Raw genomic sequence first — 27,401 nt, 5'->3', positions numbered from 1 at the left:
GCAAAGCCCAGAGAATGATGGCAAAGGCTGCCGCCACCACCGCACAAAATCACTTCTAAGGGGACCCTGGAAATGAGAAGCAACCTTTCTGTTCTCAGACATACGTCCCAGCAGGTAAGGCTCCGATGCAGCAGGGAGAGCGGACAGCTTGGTTTCAGACAGTGCATTCTGACCACTCGCCCAAAAAGGGCCCCTTCCAACCCAAGGCTCTGGGAATCCAGGAAATCCCAATTTAGATATGCAGCTTTGGAAACTGGCAGCAAATAGAGAATGGAATCCGGAAGCCCCTTGCCATTGTGAACGCAAAGTCTAGACACTGGAAAGGGAGCCACCGAGGCAGGAAGAAGTGAAAGTCCCTTTCTCAGCGATCTACCTTCCAGGAAGCAACAACCCAGCAGGTCTCAACAAAGCCCCGAGGCTGTGATTCAGCTACCCCTGGGGCAGGTCCAACGCACTGTTATCATACTCTGTGAGCCTCGTCCAAATACTCACACACCCAACCTAGTGCTTCCTCGCGATAACACCAGTGGCAGGAGCAGCCCAGTGTCATCCTGCACAAACAGGTGGTGTTTACGTACGGCATGTCACCCAGAGCCATCTGACCAGCCGTGCCAGCCGGGAGCAAAGGGGGCTGATAAAGGCAGCTTATCACAAAGGATTAGCAAGTGTTATTTTCTTTCTGTTTGTTTGAAGTTCAGTATTTGGACAATCGCCGTGAACCCCAGTGTGGCCAGGGCCAAGTTTAACAATGACGGGCAGAGATTGCTCGGGGAAGATGAAATGACATGAGTGAGCCGGTGTTGTGCGGGGGAGACCCGCTGCAGGGATTTGTCAGGCTGGGTTTTGACGGGTGGAGACAACATAAGGATTAATGAACCGCTTTGGCTTTAGACAAAATAACCACGTAAAGTAAAACTTCTGTGTGCACCAGATCGGGGCTTCTCAACCTAGGCTGCATGTTAGAATCACCTGGGGACTGTTGCCACTTTGCCACACAGGGGATGCCCCCAAAGCAATGAAACCCCGGTCTCTGGAGGTAGGAGTCCCACATCTATTCCTTAAAGGTTCCAGTGTGCGACCTGGTTTGAGAAGTGGCTCCCTGGAGCGAGGCTTCCCCAGCTTTCATGTACATTCCAACCACCTGGGGAGCTGGTTAAAATGAAGATTCTGATTCAGCCTATCAAGGGTGGGGCCTGGGGTTCTGCATTTTTAACACCCTCCCTGGGATGCTGGCGCTGCTGGTCCAGGACCACACTTGGAGCAGAAAAGAGAATTGACTGCTGTCCAAATGTCCCCAGCATCACCTCCAAATTGTCTGTGAGGTTGTCAGAGGAGTACAGCGGTTCTCGTGGGTGGGGGAGGTGATGGCCAAGTTGCTAATTGATGGGAAAGAGATGAGCAGAGCTCGGCGTGAGGGGCTCCACTGCAGGGGCTTGAGTTGTCCACTCCCAGAGAGACCGCCACTGGGCAGAATGAACACGGCTGGGTTTTGTGAGTTAACCAGGTATGGATTAGAGAATAAAATCTTGGCCAGGCACGGTGGCTCATGCCTGTAATCCCAGCACTTTGGGAGACTGAGATAAAGGGATTGCTTTAGCCCAGGAGTTCAAGATCAGCCTGGGTAACATAGTGAGACGCCATCTCCATAAAAAATACAAAAATTAGCTGGGTGTGGTAGCATCCCCCTGTAATCCCAGCTACGTGGGAGGCTGAGATGGGAGGATCCATTGAGTCCAGGAGATCAAGGCTGCAGTGAGCCGAGATCACTCCACTGTGCTCCAGCCAGGGCAACAGAGCTGGCAAGACCCTGTCTCAAAAAAAAAAAAAAAAAGAAAAAAATATCATAAATATCATGACAAAATGTTAAAAATACGTCTTTACTGGGATATGATTCACACACTATAACATGCTCCCATTTAAAGAGCACAATGCCATGGTTTCTAGCATATCTCGAGAGTTGGGCAACCATCACAACTGTCTGGATTTAGAACATTTGTCACCTATCAAGGTGCCATTTCAGGCCACCTTCTTCCCATCACCTCTGGGAAGATTGCACGCAAGAATACCCCAGTAGGAGTTGAAAGATTTGAGCCCCTGGTTGGAAGCACAGGGTGTCATCATATCCTTAGTAAGGGGAGGTTGTGGACACAAAGTGTGTCACTGACTCCAGGAAGCCCTCTGTGATGCCCCCAGGCCAGATTATATCCACTTCCGCCATGTTCTCAAAGCACCCAGCTTACCTGCCATTCCCATCACCCAAGCCAACCAGGCTGAGGATCTGTGTTTTTCATAAATCTAGCCCCAGACCAAGTCAGGACCTGTGTTTTTCATAAATCTAGCCCCAGACCAAGCCTCCTTCCAGGCCACAGTAGAGTGCAGTACACATGTGGGCTGTGAGCTTGCACCAAGACCCTGCTGTGCTGTAGTGTAATGTCTGAAGATGGGTATGGTGTGGTCTGTCCTTGTCCTCTATGATTGTAGTAGAAAGAATGCTCAATTACCAAGAAGTCTGCATCTGAAGCTCACAGCCAGCATCTCAGTGTCCTCAGATATAAACTACAGACAACCTCCCTCCTGTGCCATTAACTATCCAGGGCTTCTATAACCTGGGAGCAGTGAACATTAGATCTCCTCAAGGATGGAACTGGAGGCAATGAGTGGAGTTCAAGGTTGGAAAATTCTAGTTGGATATGAAGAAACAGAGATTCCCCTGAGGTTGGAGGTGTCTTTTAGGTTGGTGAGTTCCCATTCCTGGAAGTATTTTAGGTAAATGCTGATCCAAGATGTTACCTAGGAAAAGAGTAGGTAACCTTGAGGATCTGTTGTAACCTTCTGCTTCTGTGATGAAGTTTTTCCCTCAGGAAAAAGATGTATTCTTACTAAGCACTGACCATGCGGTGCTGAGTTTTGGAGGCAAGCTGACCAGGAGGAGAATGGTTCCACCGACAGAGTCGGAGGACCTCAAGAAAGAACAAGTTCATCTTAACCAGAAGCCCATAAAGAGCACTTATGGCCCTAGGCAGTGTTTGTGAAGCATCTCAAATGCTGATGGTTCCCTGCTGATATTTTCACTAAGGGGTTTTGGTTAGGGTGGCAAAACTGAAATCTATATTTTCCAGAGTCTCATTAGTGGAAGCAACGGGGTGGAGATTTTAGAAACACATTTTAAAAAGAGAAAGACATGGTTGGTCTTGTGCTCTTCCCCTTTTCCCTTCCTCATGCCTGGATCATGGAATCCATCCAGCGACAAGGACCATGACGGTCAATTGTCAAGCATGGCAGGGCAGGAAGTCCCAAGGACACGGATCCATGACAACACTTTTAGGTGAGCATAATGGCCCTGAAGTATCGCCAAGCATTTATATGGGGAAAAAGGTTTTTTTTTTTTTTTAAAAAAAAAAAAAAAAAAAAGAGCTCTGATACATTGATTTGTTTAAGTCACGGTTAAGTTTTTAATTGCAGCTCAACGCATTCCTAACTGAAAGCAATCATTTTTCCTGGCCCCTCCTATATGCAATAGAGATGGCAAAGATAAGAACAAACAAATTCGGCCACTTTCTGTGAGATTACACAAGAACTCTCCATCCTATTCACTATTCCAGGCAGACAGCAAATGACAGCTGTCTGCCTGGAATGTGTCAAGCCTCCCCAGTTTTGTCACTGTGGGCATGTTAGGCTGGCTGCTTCTCTGTGGCAGTGCTGTCTTGTGTGTTGTAGGAAGTTTAGCAGTACCCCTGGCCTCTACCCACCAGATTCTAGTAGCATCCCCCGCTCCCCATTTGTGACAACCAAAACTGCCTCTAGACACTGCCAAATGTCCCCTGGGGGAAGCATTTGAGAACCATCATTGTAGACATTATGGGAATTTGGCTTTGACTCGTGGGATTTTGAGCAGAGGAGGAACCAGACCTGACTATATTTTAAGAGGATCTTTTGCTCTCATGTGAGAATGAACTGTGCAGAGGAGGTTCAGAAGGGCCCAGGAGCCCATGAGGAGGGGACTGAACTAGCGCTGGAAAGGCAAAGGGGCCTGTCTAGGATGTCGTGGGAGTTGACGGCAAGGGGTGCATCCAAGATAGATTCTTACAGTGGAACCGGCAGTGTTTTCTGATGGATGGGGAAGGAATGTGACCAAAACAGGAGACTTGGGGCAACTTTGAGCTTTTGGTTCCATGGAGATGCCATTTTCTGAGGTGAGAAAGGTCAGGGGTGGACCAGGTTACCAGGTGCAATCAGAATCTGTAGAGACTGGGGCCCCACGGGTGCTGATACGGTGGCCGGGGGGCAGTGCACATTCTTCACCTTCAATAGCCAAGATCTTTACTTTTAACCCAGTTCTTGGCATCAGAGATCCACCCACATGCACAGGCCCCATGAAGGCAATCACCACATTTTACTATATGGTTTGTCTTTTCAGAAAATTCCTGAGCATTTCCCTGAAAGAGACTGAAATCCATTTTTTCAGATCTTTAGGCACAGTCAATTAATGCATAAGGTCAAAGTACTAATCATCTATTCACAGACAATTCTATCACCAGGCCTCCAAAAGCATGAAGTGAACAGACCAGCCTGTGATACAGAATTCAAATTCTCCCATTCCCATCGGAACCCTGTCAGGGAGGAGTGGCGGTCACAGGCAGTACCTGCCATGGGACATTGCTGTGTAAACCTCCACCCATCAACAGCCACCCAGCTGACCACACGGTCCCCAGCATGGAGTGGACACCTCCTTTGTTTACAAGTTGACACGTCTGGAATACACCCAAAGCATGCACCAGAGATAGCCATTCATTTATCTGCACCGCCTGTTTTCAATAGTCAGATTCTCACGAACAAACCTCGTTCACCCGCACCAAAAATAACATGAACAGTTTAGAGGAATCCAGGCCCTACTTGGTGCTGCACAGAGTTTCATGCAAGCCATCACAGAGGGCCAAACCAGGACCTTCGTAGGTGATTTTACGAACAAGGCAGAATATTGATCCTGAGAGCTTCCCACGGGCTTTACGATGAAGACCAGCAGAGTCTAGCCAAGAGCATTTTCACAGGCTAGATTTAATTATGATCAGAGACGCCCTCATCATGCCTTTCTGCTCTTGGTGATTAAACCAAAGAGAATAAAGACATTTAACTAGACATGAACTGGAAACAGATTCTGGTTCAAAACCCACAGAGAGAAGAGAAAAATACAGCAGATTGCTGGACAGAGCTTGAGCCGCCTTGCTCCACCTGATTTGACAATTTCCTTTAGGTTATTCTACCAGCCAGGGTGGACTAGATTTGCCACAAGAACACACAACCCTCTTTCATGAGACCTTGATCTTGTTTTTCTACCGTGCTTCTGCGGAGAGCTGTCACTCCAGCATTCAGACGTTGCCAGCCACCATGGCAGAGACAAAAGAAGTCGTGGTAAATTGCACCCCGGACATAAAGCCTGCAGCCTGACAGATATCACTTCTCCACATATTTAGTTGCCTGAACCTTAAAGCCACAGAGAAATTCTACCTGGGCCCGGAAGTTGGCAATAGACCTGATGGTTATGGCGGTGACTCATATTTTCTTTGGCTGCCCAGATGCACACAGGCTGGTGGCTATTTTCAAGGCTGCATTATAATTATTTTATAATCGTCGTGATCAGTCCTAATAACACATAGTTAGTGAGTAGTTCCCAGGGGCTGGACACCTTGCCCTGTGCTTTATTTCCATTAATTCATTCTTTTTTTTTTTTTTTTTTTTTTTTGAGACAGAGTCACAAAGCTGTATCACGCAGGCTGGAGTGCAGTGGCTAGCGATCTCGGCTCACTCAAGCTCGCCTCCCCAGGTTCACGCCATTCTCCTGCCTCAGCCTCCCAGTAGCTGGGACTGAAACCCGCCACCCGCGCCCAGCTAGTTTTTGTGTATTTTTAGTAGAGACAGGGTTTCTGTGGTAGCCAGGATAGTCTCGATCTCCTGACCTCATGATCGCCAGCCTCGGCCTCCCCAAAGTGATGCTGGGATTACAGGCTTGAAATTACAGCGCCCGTAATTCATTCTTTAATTCATTCATTCAACAATTATATACGGGGTACCTACTGTGTGCGGAGTGTTTCGCCAAGCAACTCACAACCATGATTCTTCTTTGGAACCGCCCTGTGGGACGGAGCGTGAGTCAGGATTTGTAGTTGCAGTAACAGAACCCACTTTAGGAAGCTGATGCAGAAAAGGGAATTTATTCAAGACTTCTTCTCACATTGTCTGTGGGACGTGTGGAAACCAGGAGCAATGCCTAGATCCCACCGGAGTGCCCTCCAGCAAAGGCCTCTGGGAGGCGGCATCACAGCGCTATGACCGGGCGTGGTACTCGTCACAGAACCCACAGATCCCTCCAGCAACATCCTCACCCAACACCAACACCCTGCACCCACGCTGCCTCCTCCTGAACCCGGGCATGATAGGCTCCCGCCTTCCTGCAAGGGGAGTTGGGAAACTTACCTTGGAAGCAGGAGGCAACGGGAGATGCTGTTTACCGCTGCTGGGAAGCTTAAACAGGGCAGGTGCTCAAGACAGGAAGTCTGTTCTGTGGACAACACAACCGAGCCTCAGGGAGCTTCAAAACAAGCCAACAAAACCACCAACCACCCCCACCCACCGGGTTCCCCAGCTAGAAGGGGCGCGGCAGGCTCAGTCCAGCCCTAGCTGATGCTGAGTGGTACGGAGGGCTTAGTTGAACATGGCGTCAGGTCATCCTGCCTGTGGCATGCATCCCGGTGGGGATTTTCACAGCAGGTAATTAGACGTGTGTCTAGACAGACCATTTCCTTCACTGTCGTTGTAATATCGTGGGTTCTCCAGTCAACAAGTACAGGGAGCAGAGAGCAGAGAGCCAGGCTCGAAGATGGTGCCTTCCTCCTCGGCTCTTCTCAGCCTTTGACCCTCAGGTCTCACGTTCCCCGGCTCCCTGGCTGGCTGCTGTCCAGTCTCCCCGGCTCCACCTGCCCCTCCCTCACTCTCAGGAGAACTGAGCTGCTGCCGTGGACAGGAGGGAGGTGCTACGGTGGGAGGGTCTGGCTCTCAGGTCTGTGCCTGGACTGCCTGGATTTCTGGTCTCACTGCCACCACACTAATAAGTGAGGATGTTGGGCAAATTCTTCACCTCTCTTGAGTCTCAATGTCCCCTTCTGTGAAACGGGATGAAGTAATCGATGTTTGGCAAAGTTCCGATTATTATTATTATTATTAAACGGGATGGGAACATGACAGCTATTTCCAAGCTGGGAGGGGCTTTCTGTAAATTAGCTATTTTAGGGTATCCCCTCTGAACGAAGTTGTTTCAATTTTGCTACAGGCATTTGCAAATGAGCCCCTGGTAGAATAGCTATGTTAACGAGTAACGCCATAACCGGGGGAAAGGAGTGAATGATGCCGTAGTTGGGGACACGTTGTTGTTATCGCCAAACCCAGAAAACCTATGTGTAGCTTTGCCCAGATGGTCAGGAACGTGGATGTTGGAGTCAGGCCTGAGTTTGAGTCCTGGCCTTGCCATTTTTGAGCTGTGTGACCTTGAACAAGTGTCTCAACGTCTCTGAACTTCCATGTCTTCATTTGTAAAATGGAGATAAGCCTAGCCTGTGCCTCGTGAGATCTGGAGGCATACATGAGGCCATTTGTAGAGACAGCCACACACACTGAGAGCTCAGGGAATGGTGACATTGCTGGAGAAGGTGAAGGAGAGACAGAGGAGCCACGAAGAAGATAGAAGGAAAGGATAGCTCTAGCTCACATCTGTGTCCATCGGGGCCAACTCCTTGTGAAGGGAGGGCAGCGAGGGAGGGAGCTGACACTGTCCCTAAGTTGCAACAGACAGAGAGAGGGAGCAGACTCCACCATCACCTTGGGACTGGAGCCAAGAAGGAGGGGCTTCCTGTCCAGAGACGTGGTTGAATAGGGAGGCAGACTGTGCCACTGCTGTTCCAGGCAGGGATGGGGGTGACAGACGCCCTGCCCCATGTGTCCTCCCACCCTGCACTCTTGCTGGGACATCCAGCTGGGCAACCCAGTGGGAAAACAGAGAGCAGGAGCTCCACTCGGTGCCCGGGCCAGGCTTCTGGGCACAGAACTGAGCCAAGAGAAGGAGAATGAATCTGGGGGGATGGGGCGCTGGGCACACAAAGGGGAACAGCCTGCACGACCTCTGCCACCCCCCTTCCTCCTGCCCAAGAGTGGCCTCCCACCGGACCCTCCAGAAAGCCATCTACTCTCCACCCCAGCCAACCTCCCCACTTCCCTGCACTGCCTCCGCTGTTCACTTGGAGTTGCAGAATCGGTTTTAATTTGCATGGCATTTATACCTATCTTGTCTCAGCTCTGTGGACGTCCAAGACAGCAAACCTGGGGTGGAAGGCTGAAATGTGGAGGTTGGGACGATGGCGCTGATGTTTTGTTTCTAAGACTCCCGCCTGGGTCACCAGCACCCAAAGGCTGCTGCTATGTGCAGACTGGACAGGGGATTATTGTGGACTGAGGAGGAGTTTGCATCTCCAGCCCAGATTTCAGGTGGAACATGGCAGGGGCCCTTCCTTCCCTCTCCCCTGTCTTCCCTTCTTTCTTAGGCTGGGCTGGCCACGAAGTCTCCACCTCCACCCCCAGCCAGGGCCGCTTATCATGGGGGCCTGAAGGACATCAGCCCCACAGAAGGCTGGACAAGCCCAGCTCGGTCACCTTGACCCACTTCATTTGCTTCAAGGCATTGAAGCAAGGAACTCACATTTGCTCTTGAGAAGACTGACGCCCCAGATTCTTATAGCAGCTTGTCCTGCCTCGCTGTGAGCCACACAGATGAGCTGCACCTGCTGGCCCACAAGCCCCTGTCTGGTCCCACCTGGGAAGGGGCCTGGGATTGCCACTCAGGGTCACTGCTCACACGCTCCAGGAAGGCAAGCTGTACTGCTTGCTGGTCTGATGATTCTATGTCTTCAGTGAAAAAATAAGGGGGGAAAACTTCCTTTCTGAAACAAACCCCACTATGAAAAACCCTAAAATATTCATTTACAGAAGCAGAAATTAAACATCTTTGCCCTTGACTGATGGGAGCAACTTTTTCATCTGACACAGACCGCTTAAAAAAAAAAAAACAGAAAAGAAAGCCATCCACCCTCCACCCCAACCAAGCTCCTCCTCCTCCCTGCCCTTACCTCTGCCGTCCACCTAGAGTTGCAGAACTGGTTTTTATTTGCCTGGCACTTCTACATATCTTGTCTCGTTTGAAGCTCACAGCAACTCTGGGATGTGGTATCTTTCTCTGTATCAGAGGAAAGGAAATACAACTCAGTTACAGGACAGACCCCAAAGGCAGGCAGGGGCGGTGACCAGCAAGTCACAGGGCTCACCCAGCATACCTGACTCTAGAATTTAAAACTGTCTTCTTTTTTTTGTTGTTGTTTTTTGTTTTTTTGAGACAGAGTCTTACTGTGTCGCCAGGCTGGAGTGCAATGGCGTGATCTCAGCTCACTGCAACCTCTGCCTCTTCGGTTCAAGCGATTCTCCTGCCTCAGCCTCCTGAGTAGCTGGGATTACAGGTGCACCCACCACCACGTCTGGCTAATTTTTGTATTTTTAGTAGAGACGGGGTTTCATCATGTTTGTCAGGTTAGTCTCAAACTCCTGACCTCGTGATCCATCTGCCTCGGCCTCCCAGAGTGCTGGGAATACAGGTGTGAGCCACTGTGCCTGGTTTTTGTTTTTGTTGTTTTTTGTTTTTGTTTTTGTTTTATCAGCAGATCATTGGTGCAGGAGAAGCTAGTGGACAGGCAGCTCCCAAGCAGATGGGAGAGAGGTGTGGCTGAGAATTTGGCTGTGAACACACCGTGGAGGGGTACTGATATGGAGGTGAGAGGATCCTCTCATCCCTCTGTAATCACAGGGAGCCACGGAGGGCCCAGAAGCCCACAGCACCCAGATCGGGCTCTGGGAAGTTCCAGCCAGAGCACCTGGTGTGGGACTGATTTCACCTGAGCAACGATTTCAGGTGTAACACTTGGCAGCACTGAAAATTGCAAGGGAAGTTCTGTGATAATGAGAGAGGCCCAAGCACCTCCCCACGCCTCTCTCAAGCATCCTAGTTGCCTCCATTAGCAAGCTAGAGCAGGCTTGGGCTGCAAGCCTCAGGCAAGCCGCAGTATCTAGGAAGAGTTTAATAATGGCGGTGTGGTTTCTTGCATTTATTTTTATAGCAGCTTCTGATGGTGATGAGAAATGACTATTTTCATGGAGGTCTGTGCTGTAAAAGTGTTCTTTTAAAATAAGGTAAAGTCAGAAAATGAATTGATTTAAAGAAGAAATATTAGGGGGAGGATAATAGTATAAATGGCACACACAGTGCCAGCGGGAACTGTGATGTGGAAGTTTGGAGAACAGTTTTCTTTCAACCAGATTGAGTGAGGGCAAATAAGACACAGCATGTATTGCAAGGATCTAACTGGTCATCAGTATGTTCATTTACATTTTCAATTCTCCCCTATTGCATGAGTTTTATTTCCCACCAAAGCAAATAAACATATACCTGGATGGGGGGGAGCGGGGGGGCGGGTATAAATTAGAAACTCCTGTAGGGGACAGGAATCTTTTCGACTCTGACCTTCTGCCCTGATTGGAGACACTCTGAGACCACAGGTTGCTCTCAGCTCTGTGGACGTCCAAGACAGCAAAACTGGGGGTGGGTGGCTGAAACGGGGAGGCAGAGATGATGGCACTGATGCTTTGCTTCTAAGACCCCCAGGACACCAGCACCCAAAGGCCGCCGTGTGCAGACTGGATGAGGGTTATTGTGGGTTGATAGGAGTTTGCAACACCCATCTTTTCTCACTGACTCCTGGTCTCCCCAAGCCCAGCTCCATCCTTGGAGAGGTGCACCCATCAGGAATGTGGAAGTCAGAGAACGTCGGAGGAGTGAAATGCAGGTGCCAGGAGCCAGTCTCAAGGAACGTGGTTAACAGAAGGCTCACATTGCACTGCAGGGCAGCAAGCATTTATTCACACTGTCCCCGCAGCAGTGGAATGAAGGCCATACCTGAAGCAGCTTTGTTATACTCTGGGGCTTCATTCTAACTTTCTATCAATTATCACACACTTCCGGAAAACCATACAAACTCAATACCTAATCTCCGATTAATTACTGTTAATGTATCTAAAGATTATCCTCAGAAATGCCAGACAATGCAACCAGTGGTTCAACATACTGTAATTAAGTATTTACTATGGAAAACCACACAGTCATTACAAAGCTAAGCCTATCCAAATGCACTGCTGAGAAAAATGACCACCTCCTATTGTTAAGGGAAAAGACAAGCTCTCAGGGTAGTTGCTCACCCAGCCAACAGTATTTCCTCGGTGTCCACTGCGTGGCAGGCATTGTTTTAGGTGCTGAAGATGCGGTAGTGCACAGCGCACGTGCCGGGGAGGGAAGACGAAAGGAATCAGTTCACAAGTAAACAGGAAAAGGAGCATTGCCACTCAGACAATGAATGAAACAGGATGTAGGAAGGAGTGACCGCGGTCCCCGTGGCAGATGGCTGTGGCCTCACTGAAAAGGTGAGACTGGAGCTGAGAAGTGAAGGATGAGTAAGAACCAGCCTGCGAAGATATGGCAGGGAGGGCCGGACTTACCGCTCAGACGCAGGCCGAGCAAAGCTGCCGGGAAAGAATTCCGCGTCTTCCGGGACTGGAAAGAAACAGCTGTCAGCGTCTCCACCTGACAAGACCCAGCCAGGTGTGTGGTGTTTCCACTAAGCCCGCTGTTCTCTCAGGATCTCGGGGCAGAAGACTTCATCGTCCTTCTGTAGAGAAACAGAAGTGGACGGCACCATTTGGAAAAGGTATTTTCTCACAGGCATGACAGTCACCTGTTAGGTGAGGTCGTCCTCACCCCTGACGTACCTCCGGAATTAATCTCTCTCTGTTCTCCTGACACAACTCAGCACCTTATCTTCGCCTGGATTGCTTAAATAGCTAAAACAGGCCTTTTTAAGACGCATCGTATTTAAAACAATCATCCTAGTTCCCATGTATCGTAAATGCCTGCTGGGCATGACCTCCTCTTCACACGCCTCCTTCGGAGACGGACTGAAACCTCCCCTTTCAGAAAGAAGGAACAGCAGGAGGCAAACAGCAGAGCTGTGATTTGAACTCAGGTCTCACCAGCTTCAGGGAGGCAAGACCATTAACTTTATACTGAAAGATATGCATTTTTAAACTGAAAGCAAAGTATGCAAAGAACTCATGGGAAGCCAGAGAGGAAACAAGGAGATGGCACGGAACAGCAAAAGAAGGAGAGAAATTAGGAAAAGCAAACTCAGAAGTTAAAAATTAAAAATTGTATTTTGTGTTGAACTTGGGTTTTTTGCAGTCTAAGCGGCAGGAGCGATTCCTCTTTCTTTTCGCTAATGAGACTTCTCTCCACTGGCAGCTGGAGGCGTTGCTTTGGACGCCACATTTGACAGCCCCTCATTGGCCTTCCTGCCTCCACTCTGGCCCCTGCAGGCCACCCTCCCTGGCTGTCGGGACATCTTCCTAGAAGGCAAACGTGGCCCCGCCACTTCCCACGGCACATCTTCTGTGGTGCCCACAGTCAGCCGGGTCAAGTCCCAGCAGGCCCCAGACAACCTCTGCAGCCTCTCACCCCCCATCCCTCCCTGCGAGGAGCCCCCATCCGTCTCTGCTGGCCGTGAGGTTTACTCTCCCACGCACCCCTCTAGAATCCCCTTGCCCTGACCCCTCTTCTCCAACTCAGGAAATTCTTGGGCTCCTTGGAGGGTCGCTGTAACATCGATAGCTTGTTCTTTGCCCCTGTAGCGGCGTTCCCAGGTCTGTGATTGGCTGTGCATGAATCTGTCCTCTCGGTTACTTCCAGGACTCTGTGAGAGCAGGGCCCGTGTCCTGTTCATCTGCTTCTCTGATGCCTCATTGGAAAAGAGCATGGGAGAGGCCAAAAAATGGAAAAAAAAAAAATGACAGAACATCTTGGTAAGATATCTCTTATGGGGGTACAGGATCCAGGGGAGGTGCATAAAGAGTTACCAACAAGTGTGTGGGATGGGCAGATCAGGGAAGGCTTCCTGGAGGAGGTGTGGGCAAGATAAAGGTTGGACTGGAGCCAGTCCGTTAATGTGGTGGAGAAAAGAAATTGAGGCAGAGTTCAGAGAAGCGAGGAACTCTGCCTCTTTGAGCGTGAGTTAGGGGATGGTGAGAGATGGCCTTGGATAGGCAGATAATGGTCTGGAGCCCCTGTTAGAAGCTTTAGGCTTCATGGTGAGAGGAGCAGGGATGCCTACAGGTTGTTTTCTTATGAAGAGGGAGTGATGTGGTTGAGTTTCCATTTCAGAAAGGTCACTCTGGCCACAGAGGGGAGGAGAGATTAAGAAGAGAGGTGGCTGGCTGTCATGTTTGGTTGTATAGGTTGGGCACTGCACAACTTTAGGGGTTAAATTTTCCCCTCTCTGGTGGCCCCTGGGTACTTGAGAGTGGCTGACATCATCTGATGGCAGAGACTCTCATTGGACAGTTGTCATGGCAAGTTAGCAACTGATGCTGGGCATGGGAACACGTGGAGTGCTGTGGACACAGAGAGAGGGACATGTTGGTTCAGAGAGACTCACAGATGCATCAACAAGGGCTCTGACCCTGCAGCTTTGAACAAGGCCTGGGGTGCAACCTGTTTGCCAGCTGGGTACCTAAGGGTGGCATCTATGGACCACCTAGAGGTGGATTTATCATGAAGCTAATGCAACTTAAGCTTCAGGACCTGAATCTGCATAGTCCTCTTCCAATATGTCCCCAAAGTCATATGTTTTTGTGAAATGCACAAGATATTTTCATCACAGTTGGCTAAGACTGCTGTTTCCTCCTGCTCTGACTTGCCCTCCATCACCTCTGCTGGTGGCATGGGAGGGGCCACGATTTGGCTGAGGGGAGGCTGATATCTGGATCCTGGACTGTGAGCAGTAGACTGGCATCAGCAGCATTGCCGGTGCCATCAGTGTACAGACACCAGGTGTGGTGGCTTCCAGCATGTTCCTCCTGCCCCTCTGTCAACTTCCCTGTATTATGACATGGAGGTGCAGAGACAAGGGTGGAACAGGGAAGCCACCATGCCCGGTGATGCTGGCAAGAACAGGGGCAGGCGAGCATGGACAAGGTTGGAATATGCAGAGCCTGGTCTGTGGAAAATTCCTCCAAACAGATACACATGGCTCTAAACAGAGGACTCGATTCTCTCGGACTCAGTGAAAATGGAAATTCGTTCCCATCAGGACTACCCTCAGCAATGCAGCATGTAGGATGATAAGTGTGCCACAGCTCGTAAAAATCACTTTGGTGGGAATGGTATGTTTGATCAAGCTTGAGTATCCCACTAAAGTTGGAACTTAGAAAGAAAGGGATTTTGGAATATTTGAATAAAGCAAGTAAGAAATTGCACACTCCTAATTTAGATGTATCTGAAGGGTACCTTCTTTTATCTTAAATTTGTTTATTAAAAAACAATGGATGACTTGAGTAATAGAATATGAAACAAAAGAGATGAACATGAAGCATGGCACAGATCTTCTAACATTGAGAAGCGAATTATAACTGAAAATGTCCACATCATAACAGAAACAGAAGTTCATTAAGAAGAGGTCAGCTAACACGGCGAAACCCCGTCTCTACTAAAAATACAAAAAAAAAAAAAGAAAATTAGCCAGGAGTAGTGGCAGGTGCCTGTAGTCGCAGCTACTCGGGAGGCTGAAACAGGAGAATGGCGTGAATCTGGGAGGTGGAGCTTGCAGTGAGCCGAGATTGCGCCACTGCACTCCAGCCTGGGTGACAAAGCGAGACTCCATCTCAAAAAAAAAAAAAAAAAGAGGTCAGCTGGGTGTGGTGACTCACGACTGTAATCCCAGCACTTTGGGAGGCCAAGGCGGACAGATCAAGAGGTCAGGAGTTTAAGACCAGCGCGGCCAATATGGTAAAACCCCATCTCTACTAAAACTACAAAAAAAATTAGCCAGGCATGGTGGCATGTGCCTGTAATCCCAGCTACTCAGGAGGCTGAGGCAGAAGAATTGCTTGAACCTGGGAGGCAGAGGTTGCAGTGAGCTGAGATTGCACCACTGCACTCCAGGCTGGGCAACAGAGTGAAACTCCATCTCAAAAAAAAAAAAGAGAGGTCAATTTCAAATGGAAGTGATAAATTAGCACTTAGGTGACATGAAAACCTAGTTCAGGGGTCCCCAGCTCCACAGCTGCTGATGGGTACTGGTCTGTGGGCTGTTAGGAACCAGGCCGCACAGCAGGGTGAGCGCCAGGTGAAGGAGCATTACCACCTGGGCTCTGCCTCCTGTCAGATCAGGGGAAGCATTCGATTCTCACAAGAACTCAAACCCTATTGTGAACTGCACATTGGAGGGATCTAGGTTGCGGGCATCTTATGAGAATCTAATGCCTGATGATCTGAGGTGGAACAGTTTCATACTGAAACCATCCCCCCCACCCACTCCCATCCATGGAAAAACTGTCTTCCACAAAACTAGTCTCTGGTGCCAAAAAGTCTGGGGACTGCTGACCTAGTTATTGAAGAGAAGTGAGTAATATTAATATATTACACCAATATTTAAATTTCTTGCTGGTTTGATGGAAAATAACTGACATTCAGGTAGATAGGATAAAATCCACAAATAAAATCACTGATGACAGATTCAGTACTGTCAATTCAAAGAGCATGTAATGTTCTTAATTGTACAAGAAAACCTGAAATGGCCTGAAATCTTACAACTCATATATGAAGGAAATCAATAGAAGTTTTCTATTTGATTTTGTCTTTGATTATAGTCTTGAATTTTTTGATTTGATTTTAGTCTTGAATTTTTTACAACAGTCTCAGTTGGGATCAAAGGGCCAGGTAGAAGCATAATTATGTCATTGTGAAACGAAAAGACATTTTTTCTAAGCTAACTTCCGGCAAAGACGCACAAAATCACACTGTAGCCAAATACGCCACAGCGGGTGCTGATCTATCTTCCTGTTCTCACTGTGGAAAACAATGCTGACAAAATTGTCATCGTATGAAAAGGAGCTCCTTTGGGTATATCTCTAAGAACTTGTTTTAGGAATCTGGGTGCTTCTGTATTGGGTGCATATGTATTGAGGATAGGTAGCTCTTCCTATTGAATTAATCCCTTTACTATTATGTAATGTATTTCTTTGTCTTTTTTGATCTTTGTTGGTTTAAAGTCTGTTTTGTCAGAGGGTAGGACTGCAATCCCTGCTTTTCTTTTTGCTTCCCATTTGCTTGGTAAATTTTCCTCCATCCCTTTGTTTTGAGCCTATGTGCGTCTTTGCATGTGAGATGGGTCTCCTGAATACAGTACACCAATGGGTCTTGACTCTATCCAATTTGCCGGAAGTAGCTTACCGCAAAAGATTCTCTTGCCACTAAAATAAAGGCAGAATTCTATCTAACACATGCAGCAAAATAATGCGGAATGTGAACCTACCAGCTGCTGCTGGTCCTGCAAAGTTCTTGAACATACATCACAGGTGCCATCTGGAACTACACCTGTACAAAAATCACCCTGAAAATAGTTTTCAATCAACATACACTTGTGATTATATTTTTTAAAAAAAGGAGATCCAAGAACATGCAGTAAAAACAAGGTTCGTGGGTGTGGGTCTGTCGGGCAATGAGTTAGTGAAAATATGTTAATCTGCACATGTAGTGATATTTCCAGTATTTGTTAGCTTTTCAAAATATGCAATTTGTTATGGTTTCTCTTCTGAGTATTCACTTTTGTAACTACATCTATATTTATAATTTTGTATTCTTTCCTTAAAGAAAGATCCTCATATTGTATTAAGGCTTGAGCCCACAAAACCTGGATCGGGTGGTGGGGGCCAGGAATATACGTTTGCAATCTCAGACTATTTGGAGGTCATTTGGGGTAAGACTGAGGTGCAAGTAGTGAGGGCTGCCCAGCTCCAGGCTTGGAAACTCGCACTGGATCCCAGCTGAACCAATGCCACTCTGGGCAGATGCTCTGACCTGGGAGCCTTAACAGGCGGTTCACTCATTAATATCACTGGGCTCAGATCTGTGAAACCCACGCCTCCCACACGATGCTCTGTCTTCCAGCCAAAATAACATACTGTAAGCTGGGTTGTAGTTGAAAGTGAAACCGCGTATTTTTTAAAGGTTTAAAAGCTCATTTGAAGAAGGGCAAAGGGTCAGGAAAGAAAGAGTTCCATTTACAGAGACTTGGCAAATCTTTCCCAAGGAAGATGTCCCACTTACAACGTGTACTTTCCACTCTGTGCACGGCCCCCAGGCTGGGGCCAAGGTGGCTGCTCAGCGTTCTTGTCCACAGTGGTGACGAAGACTTGACTTCTGAAGTTTGCTCTGGGGAAAGAGGTACACTTGGGTGTTTTGGAGGTGGAGGGAGGGCTCTGTGAGGGGTCGGGGGAGGCAGATATGGGGTACAGTCGGGGGAACCCTGCATTGCATGCCATAGCTATCACCGCTGGATGGGCTTGAGGGAATGACTTATTCCAAGCGCGTCTCGTATGCCAAAGGGAAAAGAAACGAAGGCTGGGGAGTTTATGCCTCTTGCCCAGAGTCCCTGTGAAATGTGTGTGGGGCCAGGGGTAGCAAGCACTGATTGGAAATCTGCCTTTTAACAGGAGCCTTATTCAGACTGACAAGTACTTGGCATTCAGATTTTCCCATCTGAGTTCATGGCTGCAGTTCCTAAAAGGCTGTTTGAGGTTCCCCTGTCAACATTTCACGTTTTAAGGCACCACTTTTAGGGCCTGTATCATTATCTACAACAGCAGCAGCGGCAGCAGCAGCATTAGGAATGTGTTTCCTCCTGTGCTTTGCAGCTTCCGTAGGTCTTTCTTCTGCATTGTTTCATGAAGTTCTCACAAGAACACTATCAGGTAGGTGTCGGATGTCCGTTTTACGGGGCAGAAAACAGATTTTTTAAAAGAGAGAGAGGGAGAGAGAGGAAAAAGGGCTTTATTTAAAGTCAAATCAGTTAATAGGGGCAGAGCAAGGACTTGAATGCAGGCCTCATGGTCTTAACGCCAATATTTTCAGCTCCCTTGGGAACTTCTTGGAAGGGCCCATTCCATTTTCCTGCCATAACATCATGGAATGCGGGAATGGCTGTGGGTTCCGGTGACGATGTCTCCCAACTGCCTCCAACAGGTGCTGCCAGGGCACGACTCAATGTCTGGTTTGGGTGGACAGGAACGTGCTGTGGGCCCCGGCCCTCTGCTGCAAGCTTCGCAGGTGCCGTTCCCTCTGCCCAGGACACGTCTCTGGCCTTTCTGCTCAGGCGTTACCTCCCCAGGAGCCCAGCTGACTCATCTCACTGACTCCCCTGCAGCCCTCGCCACCATCTGGAATTAGCTGCCCTGTGTCTGCCACCGCTTCCTTGACATCTGACTCACTGCAGTGGGTTCTAAGCTGCAGGAGGACAGGGGCCTTATTCCTCTGCTCACCACTCTGTCCTCAGCAGCCACCGCTGGCACTCAGTGTGTTCTCAATAATCATGTGTGGCTCAGATGCAGGCGGGCAGCAGAAGGAAGCCTTGTCTGCTGCCATTAGGCCGTGTTGTAAGTGCAGATGGCCCTGGGCTGCAGGTTTCCAATGGGGACATTAATCCCAAAGCGACGTCCTCGAGCATCCTTCTATTCTGCAGCACTGCACTGTGCTATGAAAGAGCCAGGACAGATGGCCCGGGTGCAACCCAAGTCCTTCCATTTTTACTGTAGAACCTGGGGCCAAGTGATGAACCATCTTTGAGGCTTGGCCTCCTCATCTGTAAAATGGGTCTGAGAGCAGTGCCACATGGCTGCATAGCCCTGAAGATAGCCCCGGAAGTAGGGCACTGAAATACCCACTTAGGCTACCCCGAGGTAGTGCCCAGTCAACACCAGCCAGAGAACAAATTGGACAGTGCAAGTAACTCAGCTCTGGAAGGCTCCCCCTAGTACTTTACTAATAATGAACACTTAAACATTGCTGCCAAATCACAAATATTGTAAGCAAACATCACTCGGCCATTGCTTGCAGAATGAATGAATGCAAGGCTGGCGATTTGGAGAGCCCATCTCGGTCATCAGTTCTCTCTCTGCAGGGACATTGTTTCACACAGCAAGGTTGTCACTTCAAATGCCTTCAAAGGCAGGCAGGTGCCCAAAGGAAGGAGGCAGCAGGGGCTGGGTATGACCTTGCTCCCAACCAAGGACACCAAAAAATTGAAAACACAGTGGTCACTCAATACAATCTAACTCCAGGTCATCCTGCAGACTAGCACTTTGCAACTCTGATACATGGCATGGGGACACTTGATTACTGGTGGCAATTCCAAATGAGATTTTTTCAGGTCCCCAAGCCCTTATTTGAAACCCCGGAGGCCAGATGCATGCATAATTCAGAACTGTCGTGGGTTGTGGAAGGAAACATGGTGAACAGACCCCGCATAATATAACTCCCCACAGGGTTTGGGGCAGCCTTTCATGAACAGTTCTGCAGGGAGGGTTTCAGCATTCAAGCTAAGAGGGAGAAACTGAGGTTAAAGACGGTCTCACGCATGTTCAGGGTGGCAGGTTTTGCTACCAGTTGAACTTTGATTATTTTTTTATTCGGTTTTCACATTTGGGATATTGGAATTGCTGAAAAGGGATTGTGGAGCTGTGCAGCCAGGTTTGGAGTCTCTCAGGCAGATCCTGATGCACCGGCTGCCTCTAGCGTCCCTCTGTCCGTTTCCCTGTGGCCTGGGAGGAGGCTCCCTTGTCCTCCAGCGCCACGCCACCTCCTCTGTTCTTCCTTCCTCATCAGGGGCCTTCCCATCCAGGCTTCCGAGAGCTGCGGAGATTTTTTCCTCTGCATATCTTGCAGTATTCAGACTCTGAGCACCAAGGCCAATTTAGCTGCTAGTTGAGCGGAACAGCACCAGATGAGCCAGTTGATATTCAATGAGCAAAGGCAGGTTCCACGCCGGATCACCAGTGCGCCACGGTGATCAGGGCTGGACTTGCATCTTCTGATTCCAACTTTGAGGTGTTTTTTCTAAGCTGCAAGAGGCTCAAGGAAAAAAAAAATGCTCTGGTATCCGGCAGAGGACAGCATGCCAAGGCTGAATCTGGAGAGGAGACGCGTGGCCCCAATCCACGTCCATCTTACAGACCTCTTGCCTTTGGCAACCCTTCTTCCTAAAAGTGAAAATCCCTTTTGTCTGTGGGAAAAACCTCATAAAAAAAAAAAAAAAAAGCCCAACTGAAAAACACATTGGTTTCTATTTATAATTGGGGGTGGGGGAAGGAATTTCACACAGATTCAACACATACATGAAAAATAAAAAGAACCAATGACTCAGAGACTGACGTGTTTCCCATTTCCTAATAGCCTTAATTTTTTAGGTCACTGCTCAGCTATTCAAAGATTGTCTCATTTAAGGATGATTTATTTATCAAGGACATTGGGAGAAGCCCAGTGAGTGCTGAATCCAAAAATGCCACAAGCAGGCCCCTCTCTGCTTACAAAGAGAATGGCAACAACCTACTTCTCTAGTCGTTTCCAAAGAGCCGCCATGTTCAGAAACCTGAAAGTGGTGAAAACAGGTGGAAAATGGTGAATATTTTGAATTTCCTCCCTACAGAGCGGAAGAGGAGAATCAAAGAGAAGAAGAGGGACCAATTTCAAAACAGGCAAAGCTGGGGCTTGACTAGAATTTCCAGCCACTCTTTCTGCATGGCATGTTCTGGCAAGGTCTATGGAAAATGAAGAAGCCTTCGAATGAATTTCATTCCATGGTAAAATACAATCTCAAGCCCTGGGGAATTTGGAGAGATGTGGAACTTTTGACCCCTTGTCTGAGTCTGTCTGTCCAATAAGTGTGAAGGAGGAGGTCAGCTCCATCCCCCAGTCAACCATTTAGGTCAGAGAATGATTTCACCAAGTCAGCGAGGTTTGCCACTGTCCGCTGCAAACCTCCACAGCAGAATGAGTGGCGCGGGTGCAGCCCTCTTTGCTCTTGTCAATGAAAACCTACTGCGTTGACAACAGAGTACAGAATAATGGCAACAGAGAATATGGCGGGGGGGTTAGCACTTTCAGAGGCTGCAGGGCACGACTTGACATGAATAAGCCAACTCCTCTTATGGATTGAATTGTGTCCCCCCAAAAAAGCATGGAAGTCCTAACCCCTAATACCTGTGAATGTGGCCCTATGTGGAAATAGGGCCTTATGTAGATGATCGACTTGAGACTATCACAGGGTGGTGGGCCTCCTAGGTATGACTGGTGTCCTTATAGAAAGGGGAATTTGGACGCAGAGATGGACGTGCATGGAGGGGGGGCGATGTGAAGACTGGGAGGAGACAGTGCTCTAGGAACCAAGGAACCCCTGAAGCTACCAGGAGCGAGGCCTACAGCAAAGAGTCCCTCGAGCCCCAGAATGAACCAGCCCTGCCGACACCGCCATCTCAGACTCGTAGCCTCCAGAACATGGGATAATAAATTCCCGTGGTTCTAAGCCACCTGGTTTATGGCCGTTTGTTGTGGCCACCCCAGCAAACTCTTATACCCCCCCGTGTGAGGTGAGTGTCTCATTATCCCCATGTCATGAACACAGCGCTAGAGAGAAATGTTACAGAAACCAGAGGTTCAAACAGCAGGTGAATAACACCGTTGAGATTTGAACTCAACTCTCTGTGACCATAAAGCCCCAGTTCATCACCACATCACTCCAAGGTCCTTGTGAGCTTGTGTCTCGGGAGGGGAGATATGCTTCATCCCCCTCAATGCATGAAGGAAGTCAAGGATACCAAAGAGGTCAAAGATCACACTCAAGGTCACCCAGCCCCTCAGCAGCCAAGTTAACATAGGGGACACAGCTCACTGACAGGGCTCCATCCCCTCTCCTAGCTGGCCCCCGTCATGTTGGCCAGGGAGCCACTCTCAGCCAGGCAAGGAAAGAGCACATTTGGGTCTGGAGTTGTAGGTGGTGCTCCAGGGGTGCTCGCTCCATCAGAAGGGCAGGGGGCAGAGCGGAGGGGTTCTGAGTGGAAGTGCAGGCCACGGCCCCCACCATACCTGACTTCTTTCTCTGGGACATGCATGCCGGGGAGGGAACACGGAGAACCAGGGAAATGAATACCTAGGAGGGGAGGACACTTATTTCCAGAGCATTAGTTTGCTTCATGGTGAGTTGTTGCAAATATAATTTATATATATATATATATATATATATATATATTTTTTTTTTTTTGAAATGGAGTCTTATTCTGTTGCCCAGGCTGGAGTGCAGTGGTGTGATCTTGGCTCACTGCAAGCTCCGCCTCCCGGGTTCAAGCCATTCTCCTGCCTCAGCCTCCCGAGGGGGCTGGGACTACAGGCACCCGCTACCACGCCCAGCTATTTTTTTTTTTGTATTTTTAGTAGAGACGGGGTTTCACCATGTTAGCCAGGAAGGTCTCTATCTCCTGACCTCATGATCCGCCCGCCTCGGCCTCCCAAAGTACTGGGATTACAGGCGTGAGCCACTGCGCCCAACCGAGTTGTTGTAAATATTTTTATTGTGAAACAATCATCATAACTGATCTCAGAATTGTACTTAACTGCTGATAATAGAGACCTAAAATACAAGTGGCTCACATGAATTGGGAGTTCCTTCTTTATGTGAAGGAAAGGGCTGTTACAGTGACCCCATGATGTCATCAATACCCAAGCTTATTTTCCTTTCTGCTCCCCCATCCAAAACATGTCACTTCACTTAGTGATTGCCTCATTACCACAAAATGGCTGCGGTAGTGCTTGTCATCACATCCAGGCAGGAAGAAGGAGAAAGGGGTGAAACGTACCTTGCAGGTGAATCGGTTCTCCTTAAAGAGCCTTCCTGGAAACCCCTACACATTGACTTCAGCATGTTGGTCATGTCTATGTGCAAAGGAGGTTGGGAAGTGTTTTTAGATAGGCATCCAATTATTGAGTGATTCTTTGTTGTTCAGTGATTAACCGTCAAAGCACCCAATAGTTCAGAGATTCTGTAAGTGAAGGAGAAAAAGGGACATTGAGTAGGCAAATAACGTGTCTGCGACAGCAACAGATTATCAGCATAAAAAATGGGTGTGGATTTCCAAGATAAACCCTATGACTTGGGAATGAATTTAGGTTTATGATAGTCTGCTTTTGTCTGGGAACTCCTGGTAACCATATGCTTTCCCCTATATGCACTATTAGCGCCGTGTGAAACGTTGAGAAACCCTACATAGGCAAGCTAAATAACCTGACCAAGGTTATCCACTTAAGCAGTGGCTGAGCTGGGATTTGAACCTGCATTTCCTCAGACCAAGGAGACAGTTCCGCATTTAAGGAAATGATCATCAGTTTTATACTGGGGTATCCATATAGGAAGGGGCCATTGCAAGAGCTCAAATAACTTTGATTAGAAGATAAGACTGGCTGGGTGCAGTGGCTCACGCCTGTAATCCCAGTAATTTGGGAGGCTGAGGCAGGCAGGTCACTTGAGGTCAGGAGTTCGAGACCAGCCTGGCCAGCATGGTGATACCCTGTCTCTACTAAAAATACAAAATTTAGCCAGGCGTGGTGGTGGGTGCCTGTAATCCCACCTGCTTGGGAGGCTGAAGCAGGAGAATCTCCTGAACCTGGGAAGCGGAGGTTGCAGCGAGCTGAGATCATGCCACTGCACTCCAGTCTGGGCAACAGAGTGAGACTCTGTCTCGAAAAAAACAAATAAATAAAAGAAAATAAGACTAAGACTGCATCTAGGGGTTCAGACTGGGACAACCAGGTGGGAAGGGAGGGTACAGATGAAGGAAGACCCGTGTGGGATGACCACCAGGCACCTGCAGCTTTGGTGATTCCCGAGAGAGACAAGGCAGAGACGGGTGAGAAACATGGACACATGGCCGGTCAAGATATTTACCAAAATGAAATTTTAGAAGAGGGGAAGTTTACTTAAACCACTCAGAGTTGTGTCCCCATAAATAAATAACAAGTTTCCAAGCCACAGCCTCCTGATGTATTTCCCTTGGCGCTGCCTCCGGAAAGGGTCGGAGCTGATGGTGGGGCTGAGCCTGCATGCAGACCCATCCCTGCTGCTCGGGTCCTCCCAGCCGGACTGGGCACGAGGCGGTCCCCTCGGGGGCTCTCAGGAATGTAGGCAAAGGAATGATTTTGTCCAACCTGGGGGCCTTCTTTATATCCATGACTTAATTTTTGTCCTCTTTAATTACACTAGCGACGGGCTTTCTTCTGAAGAACAATCCAAGTGTGATCTCAGAATGCCAAGTGCAATGGTCCTACCAGTGCACACCTGCAGAGGGCCCATTTTGGACCCAAGTGCAAGGAGAGGCATTCCATGGCGTTTATGTGCAGACCTCATCTCAACGGACCTGGGCCTCCTCCAGGATGGGACCCCTCCCTTGTTCTTCCCGTGAACCCCGACCTCTGTGATTGGCCTGTGGCTGGTTAGTCAAGAACGGGAGCACTGAGGGTGGTGTATTAGTCTGGGTTCTCTAGAGGGGCACAACTAATAGAATATGTGTATATACGAAAGGGAGTTTATTAAGGAGAATTGACTCCTATGATCACAGGGTAAAGGCCCATGATAGGCTGTCTACAAACTGAGGAGCTGAGAAGCCAGTGGTGAATCACTCTTAGTCCCAAAACCTCCAAAGTAGGGAAGCCGACAGCGCAGCCTTCAGTCTCTGGCCAAAGGCCCAACAGCCCCTGGCAAATCATTGGTGTAAGCACAAGAGTCAAAAAACTGGATAACTTGGAGTCTGATGTTTGAGGGCAGGAAGCATCCAGCATGGGAGAAAGATGGAGGCCAGAAGATTCAGCAAGTCTGCTTTATTCTAGCTGCATTGGCAATGGATTAGATAGTCCCCACCCGCACTGAGGGTGGGTCCGCTTCAGCCAGTCCACTGACTCAAATGTTAATCTCCTTTGGCAACACCTTTACAGACACGCCCAGGGACAATACTTTGCATCCTTCAATCCAATCCAGTTGACACTTAATATTAACCACCACAGGTGGCTCTGGATACGTGTCCTGAGCTGCGCAAGTGGTGCCTGTCACTCCTGGCCGTTGTGCACCTCTGTTTCAGGGAGGGTGGTCTCTAACTCTCCTCCTCCCACCGACCTTTCTCTTATTTATTGAGCAAATGCTAAGTGGCAGGCTCTGGCCTGAGCACTGGGAGTCCGCATCCTATTTAGCCTTTTTCGCCACCCATGAGGTATGCGCCATTATTACCCCAGTTTAGAAACAAGACTCAGGCTCAGGACAGCTGTGTGTCTTGTCTAAGGTCAAACTCCAGCAAGGACAGAGATTTGAGATGCACCTTTGGGCCTGCCTGGCCCTAGAGCCCCAGCTGCGACGCCTGTGGTCTGCTTTGGGTGCCAGCTGTTTGAGGGGAATGGGAGTAGCTTCCAGGGGTGGCTGAGCCCATCTTGTGCCCTTAGAATAAATTAGCAGGAAGTAGCTGCACTAGAAAACCAATGTTTCTGTAAGCAGGAGACCAAAGAGGGCCCCCTCTCCATTCTCATTTTCCCTGGGTTGTTCTTTGCTCCATTGGGCACTCATATTTTGAGCTGCAAGGGTCAGGGAGCCGCACTCTGAAGCCATCTAAGGGCTGCCTCCAGGCCTCCAGGCCTCCCTCTCTGCCTCCGTTCTCCTCCATGGGCACCTTTGTGGCCCCCCAAGGCTCTTCTCCACTCTCCCCACTTAAAGCTGAGCTGCAGGCCCCTCCCAGGTCTCTCAGGATGGACCTCACCACGCCCCTCCAAGCATCCTGAAGGCCCCACTGCCTCTCTTGCCAAGGGCCTTGGCAAGCACATCACGCCTGGCTTTGCTGAGCAGAGATAGTTTGAGCCTTTAGTCGGGGCAGGTGTTCTGTTCCCAGAACCTTGAAGTTACCCCAACCTGTCTATGCCGGACTCTTAGCCAGGAGCCCACAACGAAGCCCTTGAGGAAATCTTGATGTTGTAGCTGGGGGTATAAGAGCTGATCCCAACATCTAGAGAAAGGCCCATGTTTCTCATACAGGGCCAGAAGCAGGGTGAAGGGTGGCACCCAGCAGGCCTTTGGGGTGGAGACCTACAGGACGGAAGAGCTCGGCCCTGTGCACATGCTTAGAAGGGATGGGAGGAAAATTCTGGAGGTGTGAGGACCCCCTGAGGGAAGGCAGGGGTGAGGTGTGAGGACCCCAGAGAAGGCAGGGGTGAGGTGTGAGGACCCCGAGAGAAAAGGCAGGGGTGAGGTGTGAGGACTTTTTTTTTTTTTTTTTTTGAGACAGTCTCGCACTCTCGTACTCTTGCTCTGAGCTGGAGTGCAGTGGTGCAATCTCGGCTCACTGCAGCCTCCAGCTCCCAGGTTGAAGCAATTCTCCTGCTTCAGCCTCCCAGGCAGCTGGGATTACAGGCATGCACCACCACACCCAGCTAATTTTTGTATTTTTAGTGGAGACGGGGTTTCACTATGTTAGTCAGGCTGGTCTCGAACGTATGACCTCGTGATCCACCCGCCTCAGCCTCCCAAAGTGCTGGGATTACAGGCGTGAGACACCACGCCCAGCCGAAAAAGGTAACTTTTTAGATGTCTGAGCTTTTTAGAGCTGAGTCCTGCCATTCAAGGGTGAGGTACATGATTTTCAAGAGTACTACCGATCACATGGGTTTTGTTGGATTTGGAAGTGACCCACCTATGTACTGTCCAGGAAGTCCTTACCTCTGGGGTCCAGTCTCAGGGCAATGCAGTCATCAAAGAAGCCAAATCCAGCAACCAGAGGACATCTTAAAAAAAAAAAAAAAAAAGCCAAGTTGCTCACTCGCATCTCTCAACCAACGTGAAGGGCGTGCCTGGGCCACATACAGCACTGCGTTTTCACACTTTCCTTTTCCTGTGCTATCTGTAACCCCCCCACACACCCCAACCCACCCTATCTCTGCCTTTCCTAACACAGAAACAAGGCCTACCTCTCTTCACCTTGTGTGACATCTAAAAGCCCAAAATGTCGGTGTGGGAAGTCAGGGTCCTTCTTTGGTGAAGGACCTGGACAACATGGTGAAACTACCTCTACTAAAAATACAAAAATCAGCCTGGTGTGGTGGCACACACCTGTAATCCCAGCTACGCGGGAGGCTAAGGCAGGAGCCTAAGCCTTGAACCCGGGAGGTGGAGGTTGCAGTGAGCCGAGATCGCATCACTACATTCCAGCCTGGGTGACAGAGAGAGATTCCCTCTCAAAACAAAAATGAAAACAAAAATTACCTTTTTTGTTTGTGAGTGTTAGCCAGAGGGTCCCTTTTCCTGGGGCTGTTTTCTTAAAACAGGAGGGAAGGCAAAGGAATTTAGAACATGATT

The 27,401-nt window shown here is 49.0% G+C and overlaps 1 long non-coding RNA gene across 2 annotated transcripts; it reads right to left on the bottom strand.

Moving 5' to 3' along the window:
• Window positions 1-6,021: 6,021 nt before the first annotated feature.
• Window positions 6,022-23,568, bottom strand: LOC103880600. Of its 2 annotated transcripts, XR_004179707.1 has the most exons (5): window positions 22,876-23,568; window positions 11,641-11,810; window positions 9,171-9,277; window positions 6,472-6,556; window positions 6,030-6,129 (listed from the first exon to the last, which is right to left on the bottom strand). It is a non-coding gene; the product is annotated as an uncharacterized LOC103880600 (long non-coding RNA). The 2 variants fall into 2 exon arrangements; XR_002519348.2 differs by having other exon boundaries at window positions 6,022-6,556.
• Between the last annotated feature and the right edge of the window lie 3,833 nt (window positions 23,569-27,401).

This window comes from Papio anubis, chromosome 18 (assembly GCF_008728515.1).
Source record: "Papio anubis isolate 15944 chromosome 18, Panubis1.0, whole genome shotgun sequence".
NCBI classification, from domain to species: domain Eukaryota; kingdom Metazoa; phylum Chordata; class Mammalia; order Primates; family Cercopithecidae; genus Papio; species Papio anubis.
Note: the sequence above shows the minus strand (reverse complement) of the source record. Positions and strands in the feature narration are given on the sequence as shown.